The 20,108-nt window shown below is 52.4% G+C and overlaps 1 protein-coding gene across 7 annotated transcripts in view; it reads left to right on the top strand.

Annotated features, from left to right (window-relative positions):
* Positions 1-20,108, top strand: part of LAMA2 (laminin subunit alpha 2) — a 3,858,378-nt gene that overhangs the window by 1,916,934 nt on the left and 1,921,336 nt on the right. The window lies entirely within an intron of this gene.

Raw genomic sequence — 20,108 nt, 5'->3', positions numbered from 1 at the left:
ATATATAAATCGCCAACAGCACGGCTTCTAATAAATGGCAAACTGTCTGAATCGCTCAGGATCTTTAGAGGTACAAGACAGGGCTGCCCGCTTTCCCCCCTCCTCTTCAATCTATACATAGAACCGTTTGCGGAAGTTCTCAGACGAGAAGATTCTATTCCATCTTTTAGGTTCGGGGAGTGGGAAAAGCGGGTAGCCTTGTACGCAGATGACATCTTGGTCTTTACCTCAGACCCGGAGACCGCACTCCCAGTAGTCATTGAGAAAGCTGAAGACTTTGGCCGTATCTCGGGCTATGAGATAAACGCCTCCAAAACAGACATTATGGCATGGAACATACCTGACCTACGGTTAAACACATCAAACTCAATGAGATATTTGGGAATCCGGATAGTGCAAGATATCGCCCAAATTGCCCAAGTTAACCTTGAGAGAATTCTTAAGGAAATTAAAAAATCTTTAAAATCTTGGGCTAATCTCCCACTGACTATCCTAGGCAGAGTAAGTCTGTTAAAGATGTCAATCCTTCCCAAGTTTACCTTCTTATTTAACACGATTCCCCTCGCCTTTGATAAAACAGCTCTAGAGAAATGCCAGAGAGAGTTTAACTCCTTCGTGTGGGGATATAAGTCAGCAAGAATATCTTGGAAAAAGCTGAGGAGGAGGAGGGAAAAGGGGGGGCTATCCCTGCCCGATTTACAATACTATGCGTGGGCATTTCAACTATCCCATTCGAGAATGCTCTTAAAAGTGCCATCCAATACATCAATAGGTTTCATGTTCATGGCAATGCTGATTGGTGCTGGCTTACCAACTAATGGCTACATGTTTAAGTTTGGGGAACAGAAATATTTCAAGAAAGTTAAATTAAAAACTCTCATGTCCCAAGCGAAGCTATGGTCACATATAAGGAGGAACCTGGGTTTGTCATACTACTCTAACCTTGCGCCCATCTGGGAATCCCCAGGGCTCCCTCCTTGCTGGGATGACAGGCTTACTACTCCGTTGAGAGCAGGAGGGATACTAACATGGGGAGAAGTGTTGACAGGTGACTCTCTGAGGCCCTGGGAGGATTTGCGGGAGCAGCGGGGGATAGAGCTCTCGAGGTTTAAGTTTCTACAATTAGATAGTTGGGTTAAGGCAACAAACAGGTCCGGAGTATCATTAGGGAAGCATAGCATCACTGAAGAGAAATTGGTAGCACAATCTGCAGGGGGTAAAGAGGTCTCGCAGTGGTACTGGTGCCTGCTAGAAGAGATAGACGGAGATTTCATCCTCCCGGAACAACTATGGGGCTCAGATCTGGGGGCCCAGAGCATCGAGACCTGGCAGAATTCCTGTACCCTACTATATAAATGCGTCAAACCCGCATGGCTAAGACGTAATCATTTTTTTACAATTCACCGTGCATACTTTACACCGCTAAAACTATCTAAATTCATCCCAGGGAAGAAATGTAATAAATGTGGCCATATCGCAGCCTCAGATATCCATATGTTCAAGGAATGCCCCAACATATTACAGTTTTGGAATGAAGTTAAAGTAACTCTGGACTCCATTCTTAATACTTCGATCTCCATCACACTTTCCTTGATTATATTTGGTTGGGACAATAATATAAAGGGTCACGCAAGGACATTTCTGTTTTTTGCCATACTGCTTGCAAGAAGAGAGATATGCAAGGTCTGGATTGAAAATTCAGCACCAACTCACGCAAACTGGCTGTCGTCTCTCTACGCAACCTCTAAAATAGATTTGAGGAGATCAGGTGGCGAGCGTTGCCGTATCTTTTGGGACATTTTGGTTCGTTGGAGACAATAACCAGGGTTTTTTTTTGTTGTTTTTTTTTCCCCGGTCCTATGATTATGCCTTGAAACTCCAAGAACTAGGCCCCCCCCAGTCGGCTCAGAAGGGCTAGTTCAATTGAATAAAACATCAAGTTTGGAGTCTTTTCCCACGATACTCTTCGGGCCATCTCTTGCCGAGTTCCACCAAATAGAGTATAAGATGCAGAGGAAACTCTGCACCTTGATTAAGTGGCTGGCAGTTGGAGGCTAAATAAGAGTGGGTCAGGCAAATGAGGATAACAAAAAAAAAAAAAAATGATGTTGTTGAACTGCCAGGGCGTAGTCTGTACAAATGGGAGCCAGAACCTGAACACTGTCAACCTGAAAAAGGTCTGTTGTCATGTTTTCTGAAGATGGATGCCACAATCTCTGTAATTTGTTCAATAAGAGGCAGCTATGGAGCCCCATGCAGTGGAGGGTGCATGGGAACCCTATGAACCCTTTAAAGGTTCAAGAGGCCATGAGGAACCATCACAGTACTAAGCTGATCTTCCAACAATAACTCAAAATTGGGCCTCTCCTTCCTTCTCAGGCCAACCACCATATTGTGGTTTCACCTGTACCTTAATTCATGCACCTTCTGCAAGGAGGAATACAAAACTGGGGATGAGGTGACATCATGTCTCGAACACCTCCGTACAACCTCCACTCCACCATCGCCACCCAGTACCTCTCTCTCAGCCTCCAGTCTCTCTAACTGCTTCTGGAAACGCCAGGCCTCCTACGTAGTCACTCACCCCTCAGCAGACCAACACACCTCTGCTCAACACAGTCGAGCAATCAATGAGGGTGGCTTCAGACTTAAATATAGTGAGATCTTGAGGTTTCTGCCTAGCGGGCAACATTCTTGATGGTGGCCACAAGCTGCCCAAACTGCTGCTCCTCAAGAGCTGTCTTGTTTACCACAAGCCTGCTACTGGATCACACCTTCAGCCCACAGCACCCTTCTCACGCTGACCCACAAAATTCCTGCACTGAAACAACCCCCAGCTTCAATCGCTGTCCTAGTATCTTCCTAGGTGATAGATACTTCAAGGCTAAAGAGCTCACAGAACTTTTCAGCAGGCCATCATTTTAATTGAGCATGACAACTTGGGCGAGAGAGAGCCTCAATTTATCTACCTACAAAGCTCTCTGGCCCAGCCCATGTTCAAAATTCATCGAGACAGTTCTGTCGCCAGGTCAGGGAATGCTTTTGCGCACACTGCACACACTCACTATTCCATATGGTGGTTATATGGATGAATACACACCAGATGGTAGGAGACCTGAATCTCAGGTAACCATGTCTAGTTGGCAGTCTTATTAGCCAGCAGACCTTCTTTTGAGTGATTATTGAGGAATATTGAGGCAGAGTTTGCATCCATTGGTAGCAAGTGCAGTATTACATGGGTACAGAAGCCTCTGAGAGAGGTTTCTTTTAGCTAGCAGAAACCTACAATTTGCGTCCTGACTATGTTATGTGTCTCATGAACATCTGTTCACTCTAATCTGGAGGTTGTGATAACACAGCAGTGGGTTTGGAGTGAAGATTTATAGATGAGCGACGGGGCTATTTTCAAATGAACTGCTATCCCTTTCTGTATGTTGAAAGGAAGCACGTATAGCTTCCTGAGTCCCTGGATATATTCGAGAAATATATTGATTGTGTTAAGGGAGGCGCTCCAACACTGACATACAAAAAAGCACTCACAAGGCACTAAGAAGATTGAGGCAGGTGTCAGTGTTAATACAACGGTGACATACAGCTAAAACAATAGTATACTTTTTCAGTATTAGATGGAATTTAAAAAATCCTATACATCTGCATGCATGCATGTCTCCGAGACTCAGGCTGGATGCTATATGAAGATAAATAAAGTAAACTAAGAGGACCGTGTCGTGGAAAAGAGTAAACAAAGTGATGTTCCAATGACTACAAATGCTGATTACTTTGACTTAACACACGCTAATGGGATTCGTGCTTAAACCAGAGAAATCTGAAAGCGAAAGTTAATTAGCTATTTGAGATTTGAGATGCTGGTGGTCTGTTTCTGTGGTAGCAAATCCAGCGCACAGATGTTTGAGGCTCAACTACTTGCCACAGAGCATACACACTGAAGGTGTGTTGTAAAAAAGAGAATATAGGCAATAAGATATTCCTTTTAGCATGCTTACGGCTGGTTGTACTCAGGTGGCCATTCTAGGACATGATAGCATCCTACGAAAACCTATACTAATATAATAAAGAGAGAGCCCAAACCTTTGAGGCGGGTAATCTCAGGAACCACAGCACCAATCACAATACCCAATACAGCATTGGAAAGGGCAGTTGCAACAGAAGGACATAGGCTATGCAGACGCCCACCATATACATTTAAAAGGTAAAAGAACCGTGCCAGCAAAGTAGTCCCTTGTGGGCGTGTCTGCGCTGTGCTGTGGGCGTGTGCTGGGCACGTGACAAACGCTGGGGGCATGTGGTACGTTCCGCCCTTCATGCCATGTCTCATATCGTGTGCTGTGGGCGTGTGCTGGGGGCGTGGGCGTGTGCGGACGCGGGATTACAGAGAAAAAAAAGCGAGCGTTGTGCCCAATCTTCATCTAGTGTGATTCCAGTGGTTACAGCGGTATTCGTTTACTATTAAAATATAGTATTTATTTAGTATGCACGAAGACTAAGTAGTATGCCACAAGCCGAAATAAGCAAATGAGGGAATACTAGTTCTACTCAACTACCTTTCAAATACATAATGAACACTTCAATTGATTGCTAAAAGAAGACTAGTAGTATTCTAGAAGAATAGTATTTGAAGCTTATTAGTATTCTGTTAGGGTTCATTTGCAGCTCTTGTGCTATTTCAAGAGCAAAATGAAGGCTAATCTCATTGATTGCGACCACTATTTGAAGACTAGTCGTATTCTTTGTGAGCAGTATCTGAATACTAACGGCAATGATTGTGAAGGGGGTTTGGCGGGCAGTTTTTCGGTGGGGGGATGCAGTGGGGGGGAGTGGTCGTGCGGGGGGGGAGTGGTCGTTCGGGGAGGAGTGGTCGCGCGGGGGGAGTGGTTGCATGGGGGAGTGGTTGCATGGGGGAGTGGTCACGTGCGGGGGGAGTAGTCACGCGTGGGGGGGAGTGGTTGCGTGGGGGGGAGTAGTCGTGCTGGGGGAGTGGTCGCGCAGGGGGGAGTGGTCGCGCGGGGGGAGTGGTCGCGCAGGAGGGAATGTCGCGCAGGGGGGAGTGGTCATGCGGGGGGGAGTGGTCGCGCGGGGGAATAGTCGCGCTGGGGGGGAAGTGGTCACGCGGGGGGAGTGGTCGCGCGGGGGGAGTGGTCTTGCGGTGGGAATGGTCATGCGGGGGGGAAAGTGGTCGTGCGGGGGGAGTGGTCGCATGGGGAGTGGTCGGGGGGGGGGGCGGGGGAGTGGTCGCGTGGGGGGGAGTGGTCGCGTGGGGGGGAGTGGTCGCGTGGGGGGTGTGGTCGTGCGGGGGGGAGTGGTAGCATTGTAGTGGTTGCGCAGGGGGAGTGGTCATGTGGGGGGAGTGGTCACGCGGGGGGGAGTGGTCGGAGGGAAGTGGTCAGGGGGAGTGGTTGCGCGGGGGAGTGGTCGTGCGGGGGAAGTGGTCACACGGGGGAGTGGTGGCGCGGGGAGAGTGGTCGCGTGGGGGGAGTGGTTGCGCGGGGGAGTGTTGGCGCGGGGGGAGTGTTGGCACGGGGGGAGTGGTCGCGCGGGGCAGAGTAGTCGCGTGGGGGGAGTGGTCGCGCGGGGGGAGTGGTCGCGCGGGGGGAGTGGTCGCGCGGGGAGAGTGGTCACACGGGGGAGTGGTTGCCGGGGAGGGCAGGTCACGCGGGGTGCGTGGTCACGCGGGGGTGTGGTCATGGTCGTGCGGGGGCGTAGTGGGGCGGGGGGAATGATCGCATTGGGGTGTGGTCGCGCGGAGGCGTGGTCGCGTGGGGGCGTGGTCGCGTGGGGGGCGTGGTCGCGTGGGGGGAGTGGTCGCATGGGAGGAGTGGTCGCATGGGAGGGAGTGGTTGCATGGGGGAATGGTCGCGCAGGGAGAGTGGTTGCACGGGGAAGTGGTTGCGCGGGAGGAGTGGTTGCGCGCGGGGGGAGTGGTTGCTTGGGGGGAGTGGCCGCTCCGGGGGAGTGGAAGCGCGGGGGAGTGGTCGCGCGGGGGGATTCCCCCCGCGCAGGGGCAGAGGTCGCGCAGGGGCAGAGGTCGCGCAGGGGGAGTGGTCGCGCGGGGGAGTGTTCGCGCGGGAGGCGTGGTCGCGCGGGGGGAGTCCCCCCGCGCAGGGGCAGAGGTCGCGCAGGGGCAGAGGTCGCGCGGGGGAGTGTTCGCGCGGGAGGCGTGGTCGCGCGGGGGGCATGGTCGCGCGGGGGGCATGGTCGCGCGGGGGTGTGGTCGCGCGGGGGGCGTGGTCACATAGAGGGCATGGTCGCGCATGAGGAGTGGTCGCGTGGGGGAGTGGTCAAATGGGGGGATTGGTCATGCAGGGGGGAGTGGTCATGCAGGGGGAGTGATCACGTGGGGGGAGTGGTCGCGCGGGGGGAGTGGTCATGCAGGGGGAGTGATCACATGGGGGGAGTGGTCGTGCGGGGGGAGTGGTCGTGCGGGGGGAGTGGTCATGCGGGGGGAGTGGTCGCGCAGGGGGAGTGGTCGCGCGCGGGGGAGTGGTTGCGTGGGGGAGTGGTCGCACGGGGGAAGTGGTCGCACGGGGGAGTGGTCACATGGGGGAGTGGTCAAATGGGGGGAGTGGTCACATGGGGGAGTGGTCATGCAGGGGGGAGTGATCACGCAGGGGGGAGTGGTCGTGCTGGGGGAGTGGTTGCGGGGGTTCACGCAGTGTGGTTCACGCGGGGGGTTCCAAGCAAGGGGGGTTTAAGCAGGGGGGGAGTGGTCGGGGGGAAGTAGTCAGGGGGAGTGGTTGCGTGGGGGAGTGGTCGTGCGGGGGAAGTGGTCACGCGGGGGAAGTGGTCACGCGGGGGGAGTGGTCACGCGGGGGGAGTGGTCGCGCGGGGGGAGTGGTCGCGCGGGGGGAGTGGTCGCGCGGGGGGAGTGGTTGCCGGGGAGGGCAGGTCACGCGGGGTGCGTGGTCACGCGGGGGGTGTGGTCATGGTCGTGCGGGGGCGTAGTGGGGCGGGGGGAATGATCGCATTGGGGTGTGGTCGCGTGGGGGCGTGGTCGCGTGGGGGGCGTGGTCGCGTGGGGGGAGTGGTCGCATGGGAGGAGTGGTCGCATGGGAGGGAGTGGTTGCATGGGGGAATGGTCGCGCAGGGAGAGTGGTTGCACGGGGAAGTGGTTGCGCGGGAGGAGTGGTTGCGCGCGGGGGGAGTGGTTGCTCGGGGGGAGTGGCCGCTCCGGGGGAGTGGCCGCGCGGGGGAGTGGTCGCGCGGGGGGAGTCCCCCCGCTCAGGGGCAGAGGTCGCGCAGGGGCAGAGGTCGCGCAGGGGGAGTGGTCGCGCGGGGGAGTGTTCGCGCGGGAGGCGTGGTCGCGCGGAGGGAGTCCCCCCGCGCAGGGGCAGAGGTCGCGCAGGGGGAGTGGTCGCGCGGGGGAGTGTTCGCGCGGGAGGCGTGGTCGCGCGGGGGGCATGGTCGCGCGGGGGGCATGGTCGCGCGGGGGTGTGGTCACGCGGGGGGCGTGGTCACACAGAGGGCATGGTCGCGCATGAGGAGTGGTCGTGCGGGGGAGTGGTCAAATGGGGGGATTGGTCATGCAGGGGGGAGTGGTCATGCAGGGGGAGTGATCACGTGGGGGGAGTGGTCGCGCGGGGGAGTGGTCATGCAGGGGGAGTGATCACATGGGGGGAGTGGTCGTGCGGGGGGAGTGGTCGTGCGGGGGAGTGGTCGCGCGGGGGAATGGTCGCGCAGGGGGAGTGGTCACGCGCGGGGGGAGTGGTTGTGCGGGAGAGTGGTTGCGTGGGGGAGTGGTCGCACGGGGGAAGTGGTCGCACGGGGGAGTGGTCACATGGGGGAGTGGTCAAATGAGGGGAGTGGTCACATGGGGGGAGTGGTCATGCAGGGGGGAGTGATCACGCAGGGGGAGTGGTCGTGCTGGGGGAGTGGTTGCGGGGGTTCGCGCAGTGTGGTTCACGCGGGGGGTTCCAAGCAAGGGGGGTTTAAGCAGGGGGGGAGTGGTCGGGGGGAAGTAGTCAGGGGGAGTGGTTGCGTGGGGGAGTGGTCGTGCGGGGGAAGTGGTCACGCGGGGGAAGTGGTCACGTGGGGGGAGTGGTCACGTGGGGGGAGTGGTTCCGTGGGGGGAGTGTTGGCGCGGGGGGAGTGTTGGCACAGGGGGAGAGTGGTCACGCGGGGCGGAGTGGTCGCGCGCGGGGGTGGTCGTGCTGGGGGGGAGTTGTCCCGCAGGGGGAGTGGTCGTGCGGGGGGGAGTGGTCGTGCGGGGGGAGTGGTCGTGCGGGGGGAGTGGTCGCACGGGGGGAGTGGTCGTGCTAGGGGAGTAGTCGTGTGGGGGGAGTGGTCGCTCAGGGGAGAGTGGTCGTGCTGGGGGTAAGTGGTCGCGCGGGGGAGTGGTCACACGGGGGGGAAAGTGGTCATGCGGGGGGAGTAGTCGCGCGGGGGGAATGGTCACGCAGGGGAAGTGGTCGCGCAGGGGGAGTGGTCGTGCTGGGGGAGTGGTCGTGCAGGGGGGAGTGGTTGCGCGGGGGGAAAGTGGTTGTGCGGGGGAGTGGTCGCGCAGGGGAAAGTGGTCGTGCGGGGGGAGTGGTCATGCGGGGGGAGTGGTTGCGCAGGGGGAGTGGTCGCGCAGGGGGGAATGGTCACGCAGGGGGAGTGGTCGCACAGGGGGAGTGGTCGCACAGGGGGAGTGGTCGCGCAGGGGGGAGTGGTCGCACAGGAGGAGTTGTCGCACGGGAGGAATGGTCACACGGGGGGAGTGGTCACCTGGGGGGAGTGGTCACCTGGGGGGAGTGGTCACCTGGGGGGAGTGGTCACGTGGGGGGAGTGGTCACATGGGGGAGTGGTCACCCGGGGAAGAGGTCACGCGGGGGGAGTGGTCACGCGGGGGGAGTGGTCACGCGGGGGGAGTGGTCACACGGGGGAGTGGTTGTCGGGGGGGCAGGTCGCGCGGGGTGCGTGGTCATGCGGGGGCGTGGACATGGTCATGGTCATGCGGGGCGTGGTCGCGAGGGGGCGTGGTCGCGTGGGGGTGTGATTGCGCGCAGGGTGTGGTCGTGCGGAGGCGTGGTCGCGCGGGGGGCGTGGTCGCGCGGGGTCGTGGTCGCGCGGGGGGAGTGGTCGCGTGGGGGGGAGTGGTCGCACGGGGGGAGTGGTTGTGCGGGAGAGTGGTTGCGTGGGGGAGTGGTTGCACGGGGGAAGTGGTTGCACGGGGGAAGTGGTTGCACGGGGGAGTGGTCACACGGGGGAGTGGTCACGCGGGGGAGTGGTCACATGGGGGGAGTGGTCACATGGGGGGAGTGGTCATGCAGGGGGGAGTGATCACGCAGGGGGGAGTGGTCGTGCTGGGGGAGTGGTTGCGGGGGTTCACGCAGTGTGGTTCACGCGGGGGGGTTCCAAGCAAGGGGGGTTTAAGCAGGGGGGAGTGGTCGGGGGGAAGTGGTCAGGGGGAGTGGTTGCGCGGGGGAGTGGTCGTGCGGGGGAAGTGGTCATGCGGGGGGAGTGGTCACGCGGGGAGAGTGGTCGCATGGGGGGAGTGGTTCCGTGGGGGGAGTGTTGGCGCGGGGGAGTGTTGGCACAGGGCGAGAGTGGTCGCGCGGGGCGGAGTGGTCACGCGGGGGAGTGGTCGCGCGGGGGTGGTCGTGCTGGGGGGAGTTGTCACGCAGGGGGAGTGGTCGTGCGGGGGGGAGTGGTCGTGCGGGGGGGGAGTGGTCGTGCGGGGGGGGGAGTGGTCGTGCGGGGGGGAGTGGTCGCGCGGGGGGAGTGGTCACACGGGGGAGTGGTCACACGGGGGAGTGGTCTCACACGGGGGAGTGGTCACACAGGGGGGAAAGTGGTCACGCGGGGGGAGTAGTCGCGCGGGGGGAGTAGTCGCGCGGGGGGAGTAGTCGCGCGGGGGGAATGGTCACGCAGGGGAAGTGGTCGCGCAGGGGGAGTGGTCGTGCTGGGGGAGTGGTCGTGCAGGGGGGAGTGGTTTTGCAGGGGGAAAGTGGTCGTGCGGGGGAGTGGTCGCTCGGGGGGAGTGGTCGTGCAGGGGGAAAGTGGTTGTGCGGGGGGAGTGGTCGCGCAGGGGAAAGTGGTCGTGCGGGGGGAGTGGTCATGTGGGGGGAGTGGTTGCGCAGGGGGAGTGGTCGCGCAGGGGGGAATGGTCATGCAGGGGGAGTGGTCACACGGGGGGAGTGGTCACGCGGGGGAGTGGTCACCCGGGGGAGTGGTCACGCGGGGAAGAGGTCACGCGGGGGGAGTGGTCATGCGGGGGGAGTGGTCACGCGGGGGGAGTGGTTGTCGGGGGGGCAGGTCGCGCGGGGTGCGTGGTCATGCGTGGGCGTGGTCATGGTCATGTGGGGCGTGGTCGCGCGGGGGCATGGTCGCGAGGGGGCTTGGTCGCGTGGGGGCGTGATTGCGCGCGGGGTGTGGTCGTGCGGAGGGAGTGGTCGCGTGGGGGGGAGTGGTTGCGCGGGGGAATGGTCGCATGGGGGGAGTGGTTGCGCGGGGGAGTGGTTGCGCGGGGGGAGTGGTTGCGCGCGGGGGGAGTGGTTGCTCGGGGGAGTGGCCGCGCAGGAGAGTGGTCACGCAGGGGGAGTCCCCCCGCGCGGGGGCAGTGGTCGCGCGGGGGGAGTGGTCACGCGGGGGTGTGGGCGCGCGGGGGGCATGGGCGCGCGGGGGCGTGGTCATGCGAGGGGCGTGGTCGCGCCTGGGAGTGGTTGCGCATGGGGAGTGGTCGCGCGGGGGAGTGGTCACATGGGGAAGTGGTCATGCAGGGGGGAGTGGTCATGCAGGGGGAGTGATCACGTGGGAGGAATGGTCTCGCAGGGGGAGTGGTCACGCAGGGGAGTTGTCGCGCGGGGGGAGTGGTCACGCGGGAGGAGTGGTCACGCGGGGGGAGTGGTCACGCAGGGGGAGTGGTCGCGCCGGAGGGAATGGTCGTGCGGGGGGAGTGGTCGTGCGGGGGGAGTGGTCGCGCGGGGGGAGTGGTTGCGCGGGGGAGTGGTTGCCGGGGGGCAGGTCGCGCAGGGGAGTGGTTGCGTGGGGGAGTGGTCGCACGGGGGAAGTGGTTGCGTGGGGGAGTGGTTGCGTGGGGGAGTGGTTACATGGGGGAGTTCTCACATGGGGGAGTGGTCACATGGGGGAGTGGTCATGCAGGGGGGAGTGATCACGCAGGGGGGAGTGATCACGCAGGGGGGAGTGGTCGTGCGGGGGGAGTGGTTGCGGTAGTTCACGCAGTGTGGTTCACGCGGGGGGGTTCCAAGCAAGGGGGGTTCCAAGCAAGGGGGGTTTAAGCAGGGGGGTTTAAGCAGGGGGGTTTAAGCAGGGGGTGTTCAAGCAGGGGGGGTTCAAGCAGGGGGGTTCACGCAGGGTGCCACTGGAATGTGCGTGCCAGACACATTGGAGGGTGTGTGATAGTATGAAGGAGAAACGTCAAGACTGCAGAGGGGCAGCAGAGATCTCTGATTTTCTACAAGATCTGTTGTGGTCATCGCACAGAAATCCGAGTACTAATCAAGGTATAGCAGTTTTCTGACTGACCGTATTGATGACGGATCGGAAACACAGACGGCGAAGGTTTCAACATCCGGTGATTGCCAACCCGGTAAATAATGTCAACCCTAAAAGGAAGATCATCCTGGAGTCCTTCTGAAGTCATCCGATGACTTCAGCCAGGCTATCCCTGCACTTATCTGGGGAAGTCATCCGAAGCCATCCTGAAGTATGGCTATAGGCATAAATATTGGGGTTGGAAAAACAGGATAATTAGGAACAGTTTTAACTAATGGACAAGACCTGACATCAGACAGCAATAACTATAGATGAACACCGTGCATGGTACAAAAATATATATAAATTTTATTCAAGAAGTATCTTTGTCATTAAAATGCAAACATTTTTGTTTTGTTTTGTGTTATTCTCCGTGTATGTGTGCCTCCACTGTACATGTGATGGTCAATCTACCTATACAGAGTCATATACATTTTTGTTCATATCACAGTTCAATACATTTTAAGAAAATTCATTATTTGGGAACTGTATGTAGGCTGTTTAAACACACTAATCATTGCAGTTTAAAAACATGGCTAAATGTAACAACTACGCGCGTTTCGGCTGAGGGCCTTCATCAGGAAGCCATGTAAATATCCGAATGAACCTATGCACACAAAAAGATAGTAGAGCATGTCAGTGTCAGTAAATTGTCCTAAATATTTACATATTAATAAAAGAGAAGGAAAACATACAGTGCATTTATACAGGCATAAATATTTAAATGAGATGAGTCCAGATCCAGAGTCATCACAGTAACTACTTCAGGATGAACTCCTGATTACTTCCTTGGAAAATGTGTGATTATCTTTAACTACTACAGGATGACTCCATGACAAGAAAATGATACGGGCAGATTACTTCACGAGGACTCCATGACAACTAGGGGATGGGAACAGATTACTACACGATGACCCCATGACAACTAGGGGATGGGAGCAGATTACTTCATGATGACTCCAAGACAACAAGGGGACGAGAACAGATTACTTCATGATGACTCCAAGGCATCTAGAGCAGAGGTCTTCAAACTTTTGTAGGCTGAGCCCCCCAGCTGAATTTTTTTAGATGTTGGGCCCCCCAACCACCTGACGGAAATTTCTGATCTCGACCCCCCACGCGCATATTTCGGGTATATCCAGCAAATAATGTTCAATACAATAATAGTGTTTAGTAAACGGCAGGTTTGTGAGTGGGTGTGGTGAAATTACAGAAGCTTATTACACAGCTCAAAACACCACTTTCCAAGATAAAATGTGCGCAAATGGTTTTCACTAGAATGCTTTGTTTTACACATGACATAGATTGCTAATAACACCACCAACATAAATATGACAGGTGTGCCTGTTTTTCAGAGACTGTCAATCTGTGGATGGATTTTTGCTACTGCCATCCTCCGGTTGTGCTGCACATCCAGTCTTGAACGGTACTTAGCCTTTAATATTGCAAGTGCTGAGAACCCAATCTCACATAAATAGGACAAGCTGAAATGCAAGAGAGTTTTGATAGCAGTTTCTCCCAAAGCTGAATATTCTGCAGACATTTTCAGTCAAGACAGGGACTGTAAGAGAGACAAGTGTTGTCAGATTTTTCGAGCACTCCCTAGCTCAGAGCTGATACACGAGAAACAAATCTTCTCTAGAAATCCTTAAGTGGGTGAATGGTGTGAGTGTATCAGGATAAGTGTGAGGGTGAGGGTGAAAGTGAAGGGCGAGAATGAAGAGCTAGTTGTCTGAATGCAAGGTGCAATCCTAGACACTTGAAATAACTCCGCATGTTATTGACAGCAGTGTATGGTTTCAAATGTGTTAAACTATTGCTATTATGGCAGTAACCAGGGATAAGGGTTGTAGAAGGAAATAATGTGCTGATCCCTCAATAAACTTCCAGTCTTATGATTAGGGTTGCCAGCTCATTAGCGCTAAAGCCGGCCCTGAATACATACTATTTAGTATCAAGACAAGCAATTTGCAGGCTGTTTAAGCAGCACATGGCTGGCTGGCATTTTGCGCGCCTGCCTTTGAAATTTTAAGAGAAACTTTCAGGGACGTTTTAAGGATTTTGGGGGCCATGGGCCAAATGTATTTTGGGGGCCCCAGTTCTGACCAGCTTTGATTTTATGATTCAGTCTCCGCTCTTCATGCCTTATTTGGTCAAATACTAAATATGTGTACATCTGATATTCAGGGATAGTGACGTGTGTTTTCAGTATGTAACACAACATCAGTTCACTAACTTTACTACAAATAATCTCTGTCACACCTTCCCATTTCTCATATGTGAGGACCTGTATTGATCTAAAATTAACTTTTTATATGGATTTTGCATGAGCATAAACACATTTTGTCTGCATTGCTTTTAATGCATTCACTTTGGCTGAGGAGTCTTTCTCCCAGGATCATTCCAAAAGACTTTAACAGCACTGGAATGTACTGTTAAACAAAAACATACAGGCCCTTAATTAGTGAATATCAGATACCTGCCTGACGTACTGTTGTGGTAATATCACAATTCCACTAAGTATATCAACACAATCTCTAATTGCAACAATCGCAGATGTAGATTTCATTGGGGAATAACATGTATATACTTCATTTAAAGATGCATAGTGACCATCTCCTTTCAGTGAACTGAAATGGCCTTATTGCATTTTTTAATGAAGCAACAGTGTGTTTCTATAAATTGAAACAATCATATTATCGGTGAGGAATTCTCTCTATGTACTAGACGTTTTTGTGCACTTAAAAAAAATCTGTTACAGAGGACCAGAGAGAACTACCATCATGTTTACAACCCAGCTATCTCAATCTTCCTAACCATCGTCCCTTTTCTGACTCGATGTATTTCAGCAGTGATAGGTAGATGGTAACAACAGTGGGAGAGGAGCAAGTAGAGAGGCTATGAGTGAGAGGGTGTTTGTAAGTATGGTCAGAGGATGTTATAGGAGTTCTGAGAAGTGCCAGTGAGTAATATTAGTGTAAGAGGGTAACAGATGTGGGCGTTATTGCAAATAGTTTTGGTACAGGAGCAGGTCAATTATGAATTAATGAGTTTGCAATTTTGGGGTGTTATGCAGTGAATGGTGTAGTGAAACATGTGAACAGCATTTCAAATGGTTTTGTAAGTGACTAGTGTGAGTAGGGTAAATAGAATGTAATAAAAGTGAGGATTATGAGTGGTTGAAATTATATGATGTGAAACACTGATTTGTTGTCAGTGGGTGTCTCGACAGTGGAGTTTGGAGACTGATATGAATAGGTGTTGGAGACTAGTTAAGAATAATATTCAGAGCAACTGCAATGGGAGCTATGATGTATGGTTGAGAATATGAACTTTAAGCGGCTGAGAAAAATTGACTGTTTGGTGTTAATGTTGCTATGTGGTTGTAGTAAATGAGTATGAATGTTGTGAAAAACTAGAGCTATTGGTTTTCTGTGAGCGGAGGGTGTGAGCAAATGGTACTGTAAGTACCTCTTAGCAAGTAGTGGTAAGAGTGGGCTATTAGGTAGTGCTGCGAGTACCAATGCCTTTGGATGAGTGAGTGGCAAGCAAATTATGTAATTGGCTGTAAGTGAACCAGTATTGTACATGGGTGAGCGTTAGTCTGTTGGTGATGGGTAAGTAGTAAGAGTACTAACAAAGTGGCTGTTGGCGAGTAATGCAGGGAATAGTATTCTAAATGGCAGCACAAATTCTACAATTCTTTTTTGAATTTCTGAATAATCATGGATCGTAAGTGCAAAAGATGGTGTCAAGTGTGGATGATGCCCTAGAGAGCGTATATTATGAGAGGATATGCTTAGAGATGTTTAGTGGAAGGAGTAGCTATGAATAAGGGTTGTGGTTTGTGGAACAAAAGTGCAAAGAACTGTTGAGTGTGACGTGGGATGTGAAGACTGAATATGCAAAGCAGACTTGAGAAGTGGTTTTGAATAGTGAGTGGAGCAGTGCAACATGGAATCGAGACTACGGATATAGTGAAGGAAATGTGGTGTGTCGAGCAGATTTAAAGATGGGGTGAGTGTCTGAAAAGTCTCAGCGTTCCTTCCATCCTCTCCTTGTGTTTGCCCTAAGTTTGTAGGGTATGCTCAGACGTGGGTCCCCTGCTCCCTTTGTCACTGGATTCAAGCTAGCCTGGCTGATGAGGGCTATTAGCCCGAAACCGGTCCAACGATGCTTGTTTCTGGTCCAGGGAAGACATGCCTTGGCAGTTCGGGATTGACTGTTTCAATGAGGCACAGGATCAAGACTGATTAGCATATAGCTGTGTCTGAACTGGGGTGGCGAAGTGAGCGAAAGAACGATGAAGGATTCAACCCAGATCTATGATTGGGGTGAGTGCCTGAAAAGTTTCAGCGCTCCGTCCATCATTTCCTTGTGTTTGAGCAGATTTGAAGAGCACATCAAGCAGCAGTTTCAAAACAAGCATTGAAAATGTAATCAGTCTCACATTTGTTTGAGTCAGAGCTAGTGGCATTGTAAATGGCAATGTCTTTTTCCTATGTGCTTTGGAATGTATGTATGTGGTGTGTAGTGGAATTATGTATTTTAGATTGGGTTAATTAGTTGTGTAATTGTGTGGCATGGAATTGTATGGCGTGGACGAGATTTGTGTAGTGGAATTATGTGGCATGGTGTGCTGTGGAATTATATGGATAGTAAATATGTGGTATGGCATGACTGAAATTATGTGTAGTGGGTTTGTGCATTATGGAGTGTAATTGTGTGGAATGGTATTTTGTGTTGTGGAGTGGTATATAGTGGAGTTTAATTATATGGTGTGCTGTTAAATTTTGTGGCACGATGTGGAATTGTGTGAAGTGGATTAGATGTTTCAACCCATTCATCGATGCAGCTTTTCACTCCACCCATCAAACATCTATTTACCCTTTCAATCCATCCATCCAATCACTCATCCAGACATAATTTCTCTTATGCATCCTTTAACACATCCAACCTTCCTACCTTTTACTCAGCCATCCTTATACTATTTAAATCATGCATCTGTCTATCCACCCCTTCACTCACCCACCTATCCACCATTTCACACATCCATCTTTTCACTCTCTTATTATGAGACTTGGAGGGCTGAGTTGCAGACAAAAGAAGATCCCCAGCAAAACCCCCACCGCCACTGTAGGTGCTAAAGCGCAGGGGTAAGGGGTTAACTCCACACCCCTGGGAGTGTGTATTGGAAAGTTGAGAGCAGAATGTATATATGGAATTGTGGATGATGAAGAATGTAGCGTGCAGATGTGCGGAGTGGAGAGATGTGTGGATGCAGCATAGAAATTAGATGCAGCCGAGCTCAGATGTATAGGGGATCTACAGGGTGAATAGTGCATGAGGAACATAGAACAGGGTTTAATTCCTAGATATGACCGTCAATAGAATAATGCCGTGCTGAAGCGGGATGTAGATCAAAAGAACAAAATGTATTGATAGAAGAGAAATGAAGTGTGCTAACAGGCCGAGAGATGAGAGTGAGAGACATTCCCTATACCCTCCTAATTAAAAAGAAAATACCAAATTGGTGCATCTCTCAGCTAGGGGGTGGGTAGATTCAGTGCCTGCACTCACCTCGGTCATCTCGTCTTTCCTTGCTATCTCTCCTACACCCTTTCCCCTCCTGCCAGAACGCTGTACTTGATTTAAAACCCTGCACATTTCCTCTTTTTTATCTCTAACTAGCAGCCCGTCCCGACGTTGTCCGGGTATGAATTTCTGCCGGCCAGTAGTATATTGTTCTGTAGGATTTCGTTTTGATAGCATTTCTTATCTGTGACAGGCCTGTGAAATGCTCCGATTCACAGTGCACTGCTGATGCACTTAAGAATGCGCGTGCAGTAGTGTGTGAACTTGAGTTTCCCTACTTTATTTTTCCTTGCAATATTATATAGCGCGAACTCGAAAACATGGCATGAGCACAATTTACATTACAGAAGAACACATGCATTTGTGGTAGGCACAGGGAGATAAAGCGATTTGCCTGGAATCACAGGATGTTGAGCTGATGCCGAGATTCGAACGTAGCTCCCCAGCTCTAAAGTTTGCAATTCTAGAACTTGTGGCGGGAGGTGTGTCTAAAAGTGTATGTCTGTGCTGGCCATCAATGAGAGAGACCTGTGCATTTTTCAAATGGGTGGTGAAAAAATATGAGTATGTTGCTGGAGATGTGGGCCGCCGTGCCACCAATGTACTTACCGGGGGAGGGTAAACACCCATTATTCCCAACTTTCTTTCCACATACCATCACTCCGCATACTTTCATTACGAAAGTACCATGACTCCGCAATGCCATTATAACGCATGGCATTACATTTTATATGCTTTTACCATGCATACATTTACAACGAAATTCGTTGTAAATGCATAAATGGTAAAAGCATGTCTTTTAAAAATCTTTGGATAAGGTAAGTATGGGTATAGGGGTATATGTTTTGGGGTGTTTGGTTATTTTAAGGGTTCAGATATAGTTTTGGGGTATGGGGTACAGGGGTAGCTTTAGGGTTTAGGGATAGGTATGGGTTTTGGGGTACAAGGATATTTTTAGGGTTCAGGGCTAGGTTTGGTTTTTGGGGTATAGGGGTATTTTTAGGGTTCAGTGGTAGGTTTTAGTTTTGGGGTACAGGGGTATTTTAAGGGTTCAGGGCTAGGTTTGGGGGTACAGGGGTATTTTTAGGGTTCTGGGCTAGGTTTGGGTTTTGGGGTACAGGGGTATTTTAGGGTTCAGGGGTAGGTTTGGGGTACAGGGGTATTTTTAGGGTTCAGGGCAAGGTTTGGGTTTACAGGGGTATTTTAAGGGTTCAGGGCTAGGTTTGGGTTTTGGGGTACAGGGGTATTTTAGGGTTCTGAGGTAGGTTTAGGTTTTGGGGTACAGTGGTATTTTTAGGGTTCAGGGCTAGGTTTGGGTTTTGGGGTACAGTGGTACTTTTAGGGTTCAGGGCTAGGTTTGGGTTTTGGGGTACAGTGGTATTTTTAGGGTTCAGGGCTAGGTTTGGGTTTTTTGGTACAGGGGTATTTTTAGGGTCCAGGGGTAGGTTTGGGTTTTAGGGTACATTGGTATTTTAAAGGTTCAGGGCTAGGTTTGGGTTTTGGGGTACATTGGTATTTTTAGGATTCAGGGCTAGGTTTGGGTTTTGGGGTACAGGGGTATTTTAGGGTTCTGAGGTAAGTTTAGGTTTTGGGGTACAGTGGTATTTTTAGGGTTCAGGGCTAGGTTTGGGTTTTGGGGTACAGTGGTATTTTTAGGGTTCAGGGCTAGGTTTGGGTTTTGGGGTACAGTGGTATTTTTAGGGTTCAGGGCTAGGTTTGGGTTTTTTGGTACGGGGTATTTTTAGGGTTCAGGGGTAGGTTTGGGTTTTGGGGTACATTGGTATTTTAAGGGTTCAGGGCTAGGTTTGGGTTTTGGGGTACATTGGTATTTTTAGGATTCAGGGCTAGGTTTGTGTTGTGGGATACAGGGGTATTTTTAGGTATCAGGGGTAGGTTTGGGTTTTGAGGTACAGGGGTATTTATAGGGTTCAGGGCTAGGTTTGGGTTTTGGGGTACAGGGGTATTTTTAGGGTTTAGGGATAGGTTTGGGTTTTGGGGTACAGGGTATGAGTATAGGGTTAAGATGGGTTAGCGTTTAATGGTGTTGGGGTATTTTAAGGAGTAAGGGTGGGTTATGATTATGGGGTGCAGGGGTATTTAAAGGGAGCAGGGTGGGATTAGCACACGATATGAGACATGGCATGAAGGGCGGTACGTACCACACGCCCCCAGCGTTTGTCACGCCCCCAGCACACGCCCACAGCACAACGCAGACACGCCCACAAAGGACTACTTTGCTGGCACGGTTCTTTTACCTTTTAAATGTATATGATGGGCGTCGCATAGCCTATGTCCTTCTGCTGCAACTGCCCTTTCCAATGCTGTATTGGCTGTTGTGATTGGTGCTGTGGTTCCTGAGATTACCCGCCTCAAAGGATTGGGCTCCCTCTTTATTATATTAGTATAGAAGAGCCACAGAGAGCAGCTGATGCAATTCCTTCGGTTTTAGCTCCATGCTTGCTGCTTTAAACTTCCCTCGTTTTCAGCTCCATGTAGGACAAAGGGAGGCCTGTACGCTGTAGTGTCGTCGAGTAGGAGCTTGCTTGTTTGGACTCCGCAATTGCCTCCAATAATTGGCCGAAAGAGCCTAGGGGGTGGTGACAAATCGGCAAGGTTGGTTGCAGGACAGCCCTTATCCATTTCAACTAACTTTATTGAACACATAAGCATAAGAATAAGACAGCATACTGATTAATTTCTTAACGTGTTGCCTATGTGGTTCTGTGTGACATTTTATTGCCTTATGTGTGACACATTAAGTGACACTATGGCAAGCTGAAGCGAGAAGGTAACTCTTGCACTAACGTGACACTTCGACAGTGTAATTACAATTGCCATGGTTCAGGAGTAGCCTGGGCCAAGTTCCGGTTGGCGCAGGTAGTGAACAAGTAAGTAGACCACCTACCCCTCTGACAGTACACAGTGTGTCAGAGATGTGTTAAGTTTTGTTTGGCAGCGCTACTTGCAGGTGGGGTGGGCGGGTGCAGTGCTCACAAGACCTGACCGTTGTTTGTGAGCATTGT

Source organism: Lissotriton vulgaris, chromosome 6 (assembly GCF_964263255.1).
Source record: "Lissotriton vulgaris chromosome 6, aLisVul1.2, whole genome shotgun sequence".
Classification (NCBI taxonomy): Eukaryota; Metazoa; Chordata; class Amphibia; order Caudata; family Salamandridae; genus Lissotriton; species Lissotriton vulgaris.
The sequence above is the reverse complement of the archived record's forward strand: the minus strand, read 5'-3'. Positions and strand labels throughout refer to the sequence as shown.